Source organism: Pinus tabuliformis, chromosome Q (genome assembly GCF_031772625.1).
Source record: "Pinus tabuliformis cultivar Carrire ecotype Pingquan chromosome Q, CPIR1, whole genome shotgun sequence".
NCBI classification, from domain to species: Eukaryota; Viridiplantae; Streptophyta; class Pinopsida; order Pinales; family Pinaceae; genus Pinus; species Pinus tabuliformis.
Window position 1 is genome coordinate 679,131,607 of NC_142296.1, and position 8,434 is coordinate 679,140,040.

The window sequence follows — 8,434 nt, forward strand, 5'->3', positions numbered from 1 at the left end:
CTAGTAAGTCTATTTTTGATGTAAAAAATATCACAAAACATCTTAGAGAACCAATATAATTAATATCTTGAAGACCAAGTTTATTAAGGCACAAAGAATCTGGGAATTATGGTATACAATATACTACATCTACAGAAGGTAGGACACCTACAATGATGGGATCCAAAAAATCATTAGGAAAACAAGAACCATCTAGAACAAAATATCAAGTTTGATCTTTGTAAATAAGATCAATCATTACAATAGCCGCAAGTGAAAAGACCCCACCACCAAAGTCCTTTGATCTTCTGAATATAGTGCACAAGAAAAATGACAAAGAACTCTCTTCAAATCCATATACATAACAAAATTTTCTAGGTAACAGACATCACTCATACCCACTTGCTTGCTAGACATAAATTCCATCGATCCATGAGTTTCAAAATGCAAGACGTCATCAACCTTAAATATTTTATCCAAAAATGAGTAATAAGAAGCATATCTATTGTGTGGACTTGCTGATTTTGCGAAAATAAACCTCATTGGATTGCCTTCATATCTGAAAGTTGGTTTCACTCCAATGAAAACATTTCCAATTTATTTTATATAGACAAGCAGAGTCCCCCCATCATAATTAAGGTTCCTTGGAGGTTTTCCCCAATTTTCTTCCAAATCCTTAGCATAAGGTGTTAGATGTTGGTACTCTCTCACATTCATTTTGTAAGCAATATTAAGATTTGGGTTGTTGAACTTAAATTCTTTTCCATGAATTGTGACTTCAATTCGTGCTTCAAAAGTATCTAGAAAACCTTCTACAGTATATCCATCTCACTTTAGTTCTTGTAATACACTGAAAATTGAAGAGAATACATTGAGGTAGTTTGTAGTGCCAACATTGGATTTATTAGGTAGGAAGCTAAATACATATACAATTATTTTATTGTCCTCTTGCAAACATGCAAGTAATAATATATTGCATCAGTGAAAACTGTTGTTATACCTAACTTCAATTATCTCAATTAGGTTGTAACATGAAAAACAAATTGAAATGACATTTTGACATGATCACCTTTTTTATTTTCTTTAGCTATGCCCACTTTATATCCCCTATAGAAATTTTTTCAAAACACTTATGAAGTGCATGGGACTTGCCTACACATCAATATAAATAAGTTAGAAATAATTTTTTATGGCCACTTCAAAAGAGACCTACAATGGATTAAGAGAAACTTTGATCCTACGTGTGTGTATGGTACCATGACCCCTATTTTGGTATTCTAACATCAATGTAATCAGAGTTTGAGTTTCACAACAAGGTTAACAATTCTAAATATATTATATTGTTAACAAATTATCTAATTGATGAACTTGTTGAAACAATGTTCATAAAAACAACGAAACCTACCCATTCTTTCATCATAGCCTGAGAAAACAATCGGCTTGAAACCACCATCAAGCTTAGGAAGAGAAACTTGGCATCCAACATGAATTGTATGCAATCCAAATTTAGTGCGGATAAGCTATTCCTCTGTAGTATGGAACACTAGTGTCAAGGCTACAATGTAGGAAACATCAAGCTTGGACAAAGCTTGTATAGCACAAGGATGATCATGTCTAGTAGGTCCACCCACAAGTGTAAACGCAGTCAAGGAAACCAAAACATCTAAAATATATTTCTTTGTTATTGGATCACACAAGAAACACTCAGTAGGGGTGGAAAAATCTAATCCACCTAAAAATATTGGCACAACCTTTGCACCTCTAACTTCCAATTCCATCACAACAGCCACATAATGAATATCGTCACCAATAATAATGTGGCTTTATTGCAAGGTGATACTAATGATTGGTGCATTTAGGTTTTTTAGTTTCTCATTTACATCCTTTCTAGTTTCATACCAATTCAAACGCTCTTTAACATCATCATACATGTAAGGATCTAGAGGGCGCCATATTCTTGTGTCCAAATAGAGGAATAGATCTGAAACTCCAATTGCGTTTTATTGAGAGCAGGAACATACAACCCAACAATCATCTTAAAGAATTTTTCAATATTCTCTAGGGATCCACCTAACCAAAACTAGAAACTCATGATATAGGCTCTAGCATCCTGATCCTTGTTCCTTGGAAAATACTTTACTTTGGGTAGGGTGCTAACAAGATTAAGCATGCTTTACTCAATGTGTGATGACTTATTGTTTCTTTTAAATATTTGAAAGAAAGGACTTTTGGATTGGCCCAACTTAGACATACACAAATAACCAAATTTATTTAGTCTCATTACCTCTAACATTGAAGGGAAAACCAATACTTCATCCAGTCTTTCTCTTTCGGTGTCCACTACAACGTTTACCTTTCGAGCAAGTTCCTCGAAAAATATCAGAAATCTGATGAATATATTGGAATCAAACAGATATTTGTAGAACATGTTGTAGGTATTTTGGTCCCTTATCTCCTCTAGAATGCACCCAACTATCTCAAATACATTTTTTCTTTTCAGGTTAAGATTTTGGACTGTTGCACTTACAAAAGCCTAGTATTGAGCTTCAAGAACCACATAGACTATTTTCACACTATGTAGAGTCTGATTTCTTTCTAGAGTAATTCATATCACCTTTGGAATCCCTTGTGTCTATAAGCCATCAATACATCTAGTGACATAATTGTTGTCTTATCAGTGAACATTCCAAATGCAACTACCATAAAGAGGAAATGTTAAATAAATAAAAAATTCAGAATATAAGAGTCATGTAAAAAACCTAGACTAGAGTGAAAAATAAATGTTCTTTTGTTTGCCGTTATCCTAGTTGCAGATAACATTTTCCTATTCAATTTGCAACCGGTTATGGCAATCTAAATGAGAGTGAAACTAGTATGATAATTATAACAACTTGCTAATTGGTATAATTATAACAAATTTCTTAGTGAAAACAATATGAAAGATGCAAATGACTGGACAAATGTTAAGCTGTCAATGGATAGAAATGAAGAAAGTTTGCATAGTAATATAAGCAGCAGTGAGTCTGACAATTTTCAACATGGTCACATTAGGAATCTTGAGCATGGTTACCAGGTATATGACGCCTTTGAAGGCATGATTACTTTTTTGGATCCTTAAAGACAACAAATGGCCTCGACTAACTGTGATCACACTTCAGCTAGTGACACCTTTGAAAAGAGAGTTATGTATGGAGATCTTCACAAAAATTAAGGTATATTGGAATTCAAGAATGACTCTCAAGTTAGCCATACTATTGGTGATGAAGAGGCTATGTCCTCTCATACTATGGGCACTACTAATGTAGGTAATATCTCAAGAAACATTTTTCCCGATTGTAACGCTAAATTGTCTTCCATGTCCCTTGATTCATTCAAGTTCTCTAGTAGAAAATTAAATGATAATTGGAAAGACTTGCAGACAGAGGCTTTCAAATCCAATTATTTACCTAGTAATGGTTGTTGTCTTGAAGGATCTTGGAATGGTTTGAAGAATGATATAAGACATGATGAAAATACTCCAAGTTCAGTGACTAATAATGCAAACTCTTCCAATTTAGAAGCTAGTTTTTAAGCAAAGCAAACATTAAAGGAGTGGATACAGAGACGTCAACTAGTAAATTGAACTTAGATATGTTACTACCTTGACTCCTAGAGAAGATAAGAACATAGATGAAGCTTAAGTTCTTAGTGAAGATATTGTTGATGATAGTGTTCATTCATTTGCTGATGTTCTTGGAGAGAGATGCAGCCTGAAATCTAAGACATTAGATAATGCTTTTACTGAAACTAAAGCTAGAAAAATTGGACATAAAGGTGGAGATTTAGAGATATATTTATGGAAAGATGTTGGTTTACCTCTGTAAGAGATCACATTGCACATAGAACATACTAACAATATTAATTGTCTATTTGGTCTTTTTTATGTAATGGCAAACACGTGATGTAATCTAATATCACATACAACAAGGAGATGCAACATAAAGCACGTGATAGAAATATCAATGTGAAAATTGTGATAGATGACAAATATGTATTTCTATATATGCACCTATGAAATAAATATACTATTAACAAAGGAATGTGAATATACTAATTGAAGAAATCAAATTCATATGCTACAACAAAATGGCATAGTGAGGATAAGTCAAATAGCACAAACTGTTCAACAAAGTATAACTAACCTTACTCCAACATTCAAGGTCGCTATCAAAAAATTGTTGAAGTTTTAAAAGATACCCAGAGAATTTGCATAAATTTTGGGTGTTGTTCTAAATGCTGGTGAACCCTTGCTTCATTGCTCAATAGATCCTGAGTGACAGTAGTAAAGATTCCAATTCACTGGAGGTGACAAAGGTGGCCCTTCTACATCCACTTTTTCAAATAAAAAAAATATCCAAACATGTATACATACCTTAATGGCTTAAGGAGAACTAAAATATTGTTGTAGTGTCAACCCCGATTCTTGTTGTTGAACATTTTCAACTTGTTGACCATAATATTGTGGGTGAACATGTTCCTCTTGATCATGGTTTTGTTGCTCTAGATATCATCAAATATAGTACATTCTAGTCTTAGCACATTAGTGATCTTCCAAATAGTATTTTGCACCTTCTTTCATATGGCATGACTCTAAAATAATTTTGTACTCTCATCTTCATCCTTGAGCCAAGTGGCTCTACTATTTATTCTCCATTTAGCTTCTTTCCATGCCAAAAAGTGCCCTCTCTCTTTCTCCAATGTAGCTAAAGTTACCTTGATGTCTTCCTAAAACCCAAAATTTGAAAATCCCATATATAATTTATCAATTCTATTTTTTTTGCAAAGAAGAGTAGCACAAAAAATGTGAAAACTCTTCTTTACCCAAGATTTAGTGATACTTTTAATTTTGATGAATATTTATGGAATGACTTGCATGGTACATTCTCCATCACCATGAACATACTTAACTCAAGAAGTAAAATTAAAGGGTGGTGTGAGGGTTTGAAGTCCCAAATGCCCACTTAGAAAAAATTGGAAGGAGATCATATCTCCTCCCTGATCCCACCCAAGAACTTAATCTTCTAGAATCCATTAAGAACCCAACTCTTTTCTAAGGAATCTGTCTAAGCGCTTATCTACTGCTCTCTCCCTGACCTAATTGCTCCGTGATAACTCTAGGAACTTCACATGTACCAATGAGTGCTATGAAATTTTGTTACATGTCTTAATATTTCAAAGGGCTTGTTTTTGGAAAATAATTTTAATAACACAACAAATTTCTTTTTATCTAACATTAAACTCCCATTGTCCACCAATATTTTTCTAAATATCTAGAAATTAAACAAAATTTAAAACAGCTAGATAGCATCATTATAATTATGAATTATTTACTAGAAATCATTCAAACATATTATTACCTTATTTTCAAGCTTGAAAGGTGTTTCTTTAGCATCAAATTTACAATGCAAAAATATATAAATCAAAAAGCTATGAAATTTGAAGTCATTTCAAACAATCCATAATTGATACAAAATAAGACCAATTTGGCCTTCAAAACCCATGTAAGTAATCAACTTTAATCCGCATATAGTAGAAGAGATGTCAAATATATTCCACTGATCTAGATCTAAGCACAAGACAATGGTAATTAAAAACTATATTGAATCCCCTGCCTTTTCCCCTAGATCATACATGCTTTCGACTTTCATTTTTTTCACTTGGTGTCACCAATAATCATGCACCTCTTTATTGACCTCAATCCAACTGCATCCCGACATCCTTTTTTACCTCCCTATCCTTCATCACTTTACGTACTCTATCAATGCAATCCTATAACCAAAGGAATTTCACTTGACAATAATTTCCTACTTGCACCTTACTACAGGTTGCTTCATTAAGTGATCAGTTGGGGGTTCAGTTGCCAATGCAAGAGCTCCAAGAGTATCCATGATATGGCTGACCCAGAGAAGCTGTGGAAATGTAAAGTGGGCCAAAGACATGAGAATAAAATGAAAAATATAGCTAAGAGATGACCCACAGTTTTATCAATTTGACACTAACATGAACAAGAGTTAGAGGAACAACTCCAGATGAAACAACAGAAAGAAAACTAATTGCAAGTGCTGTGGCATTTACAGTGAGTTGAAACTAAATGAATCTATGAATGTTTTCATAAACTGAATGACCCCACCGAACTACCTGAAAACCATGTGAAAACAAATGTAAGGAATATGTAACTTTGAAAAAAACCACGTACCTTTCAATGATAAAAAAATATCCATATCTGTAACAAACCTTCACAACAAATGCGAATATATCATCTAGAATAATGATATTTAAGCTTTCCTTGGCAATTTTTGCTCCATGGATACCCATGGAGAGACCTATCTCAACCTAGATACGAGATAATATATACCATAAGTTCCATGAATATAATTTTATACTATATAGAACTCAAAATATTGTTGTAATGGAAAGAATGGCTTACATAAACAGAATTCGGAGCAATATGCAACAAGAAAACCTGCTTCTTTAAGTGCAAAAGCATCATTCATTCCATCTGTAGTGACCACCATAACATGACCCTTATTGTTTAGTGCTTGCACCAAGTGAAGTTTGTTTGTAGGTGAGGCTCTTCCTATTACCTGTATGCAAACAAAATCGTGCCCCTCACACTATAATTTTCGTTTACAAGAAGCTATCATAGGCATACTCTTTTCCCTTTTTTCAATTATCTATGTCTATTGACAGGGAAGGATTTGTACATGCATACTTACATTGGGCGTCCCTCCAGGATTACATTCGGCGTCCTCCCATCCTGGAGCATGTGAAATGCGGGAGCATTCTCCACACCTTGGGGGAGACATCCCTATGGAACACTGAAAATATTCGAAAATAACGATAAACATAAGCTTCGAATATAAAGACTCAAAACCATCAACAAATTGCAAAACTCAGAAGAAAAATAAATAAATAATAATAATAATACAAACATAAATAAAATAAATAAATAAAAAATAAAAAAGTCTAAAATGGTACGAGAAATCTGATATATTTGCAACAATATCTCCAAATTGGAAATGTCAGAAGAAATAAAAAATCAGACAATATCTGCTTCTAACAATCATTTCTTCAAGGGAGTTGGAATCTTAAGTGGCTAGAATTGTCCTATGGTTGGCTGTGTAATAAGAAGAATTGCCAATTCCAACCACCAAAACATTGTCAAAAGCAAGTGCATACCAAGGAAAATTACTCGAATAAGAATATTTAACAACATCACACTTAAATTCTTAGGGCAACAAGCATAGAATGTAAACATAAAATACTAAAGAAAATATGTATAGGATGAAAGAGTCGGGGAAGAATAAAATCTTAATAGCTTGTTACCAAACTTTTATTGCTACAGAAATATTATATATAGGCTACACATTGAATATTCTTCAAAGAAAAGGATATTATCAGAAATCAGTATACATTGTAGAATATATAGTTGTTTTCAACAAAGGTGTATACACATGGGCTAGAACATATGTAGAAAAAGGGATTCCAATACGTATATAGTGGTAACGGGTTAGAATGTAAAATTGGTCATATCATAATCAATGATAATGTTTATTTAAATAAAATATCATACACATATATCTATAGGCAACAATAAACAAATAAAATTTAGAGAATAGATCCCCTCCATAAAAAATGCAACACTGATAATAGGGGGAGTTAACTCTCTACAGTTTCGGGTTAACACGGATATGCTAGCATTCATTGACTATGTAGGGAGGGTGTTCTGTATAATCATAGTCAAACTTGTTGAAATGACAATAGATGTACTCTGTTTTTGTGCATCAAAGTAAAATATAATGCAGTTTCAGAGAGAAAAAAAACACAGTGCTGAATTTGAAAGATGTAGAATTTTGCCAAAGCTAATATAAGAATGTTGGGTCCCTATAATACTAGTGATTACCCCATTACTATTGTAGTTATACCCCTTATTAATATTGTTGTGCCCCTATTGCCCCCATATTGTTATTAATGTGCCCCATAGAATCCCTCTATTGTTATTTTTGTGGCTTTATATTATTATTGTTAGGTCGGCTAGATTATATTGTGACTCCTTAGACTCCTATATATAGAAAGGAGGTTTTGTCATTTGAATCATCCAAGAATTGTTCATTTATGTAATGTAAAGGAGGTTTCCCCCTCGAAGAGGCTGAATTCTAAGGCGTTGATCTATCTTTTCTATCTTTTTTTGAGTTGGTTTCATAACATTTGGTATCAGAGCTTTGGATTCTAGGGTTTCGCTGCTCCAAACAGGTCATCGTGGCATTTTCGCTATAACATTTTTTCTGCGATGTTTCAAAAGTTGCAAAAAAAAACCCATTTGAGAAGAAATCTCGCTGAACCTCAGGTCCTAATTTCAGAGCTTTTCGCGCTATATTTGCAGAGATATGATCTGAGGAAGTTGGTCTTTTTGCAG

The 8,434-nt window shown here is 33.4% G+C and overlaps 1 pseudogene; it reads right to left on the reverse strand.

Moving 5' to 3' along the window:
- Positions 1-237: 237 nt before the first annotated feature.
- Positions 238-6,824, reverse strand: LOC149221363 (magnesium-chelatase subunit ChlH, chloroplastic-like; annotated as a pseudogene).
- Between the last annotated feature and the right edge of the window lie 1,610 nt (positions 6,825-8,434).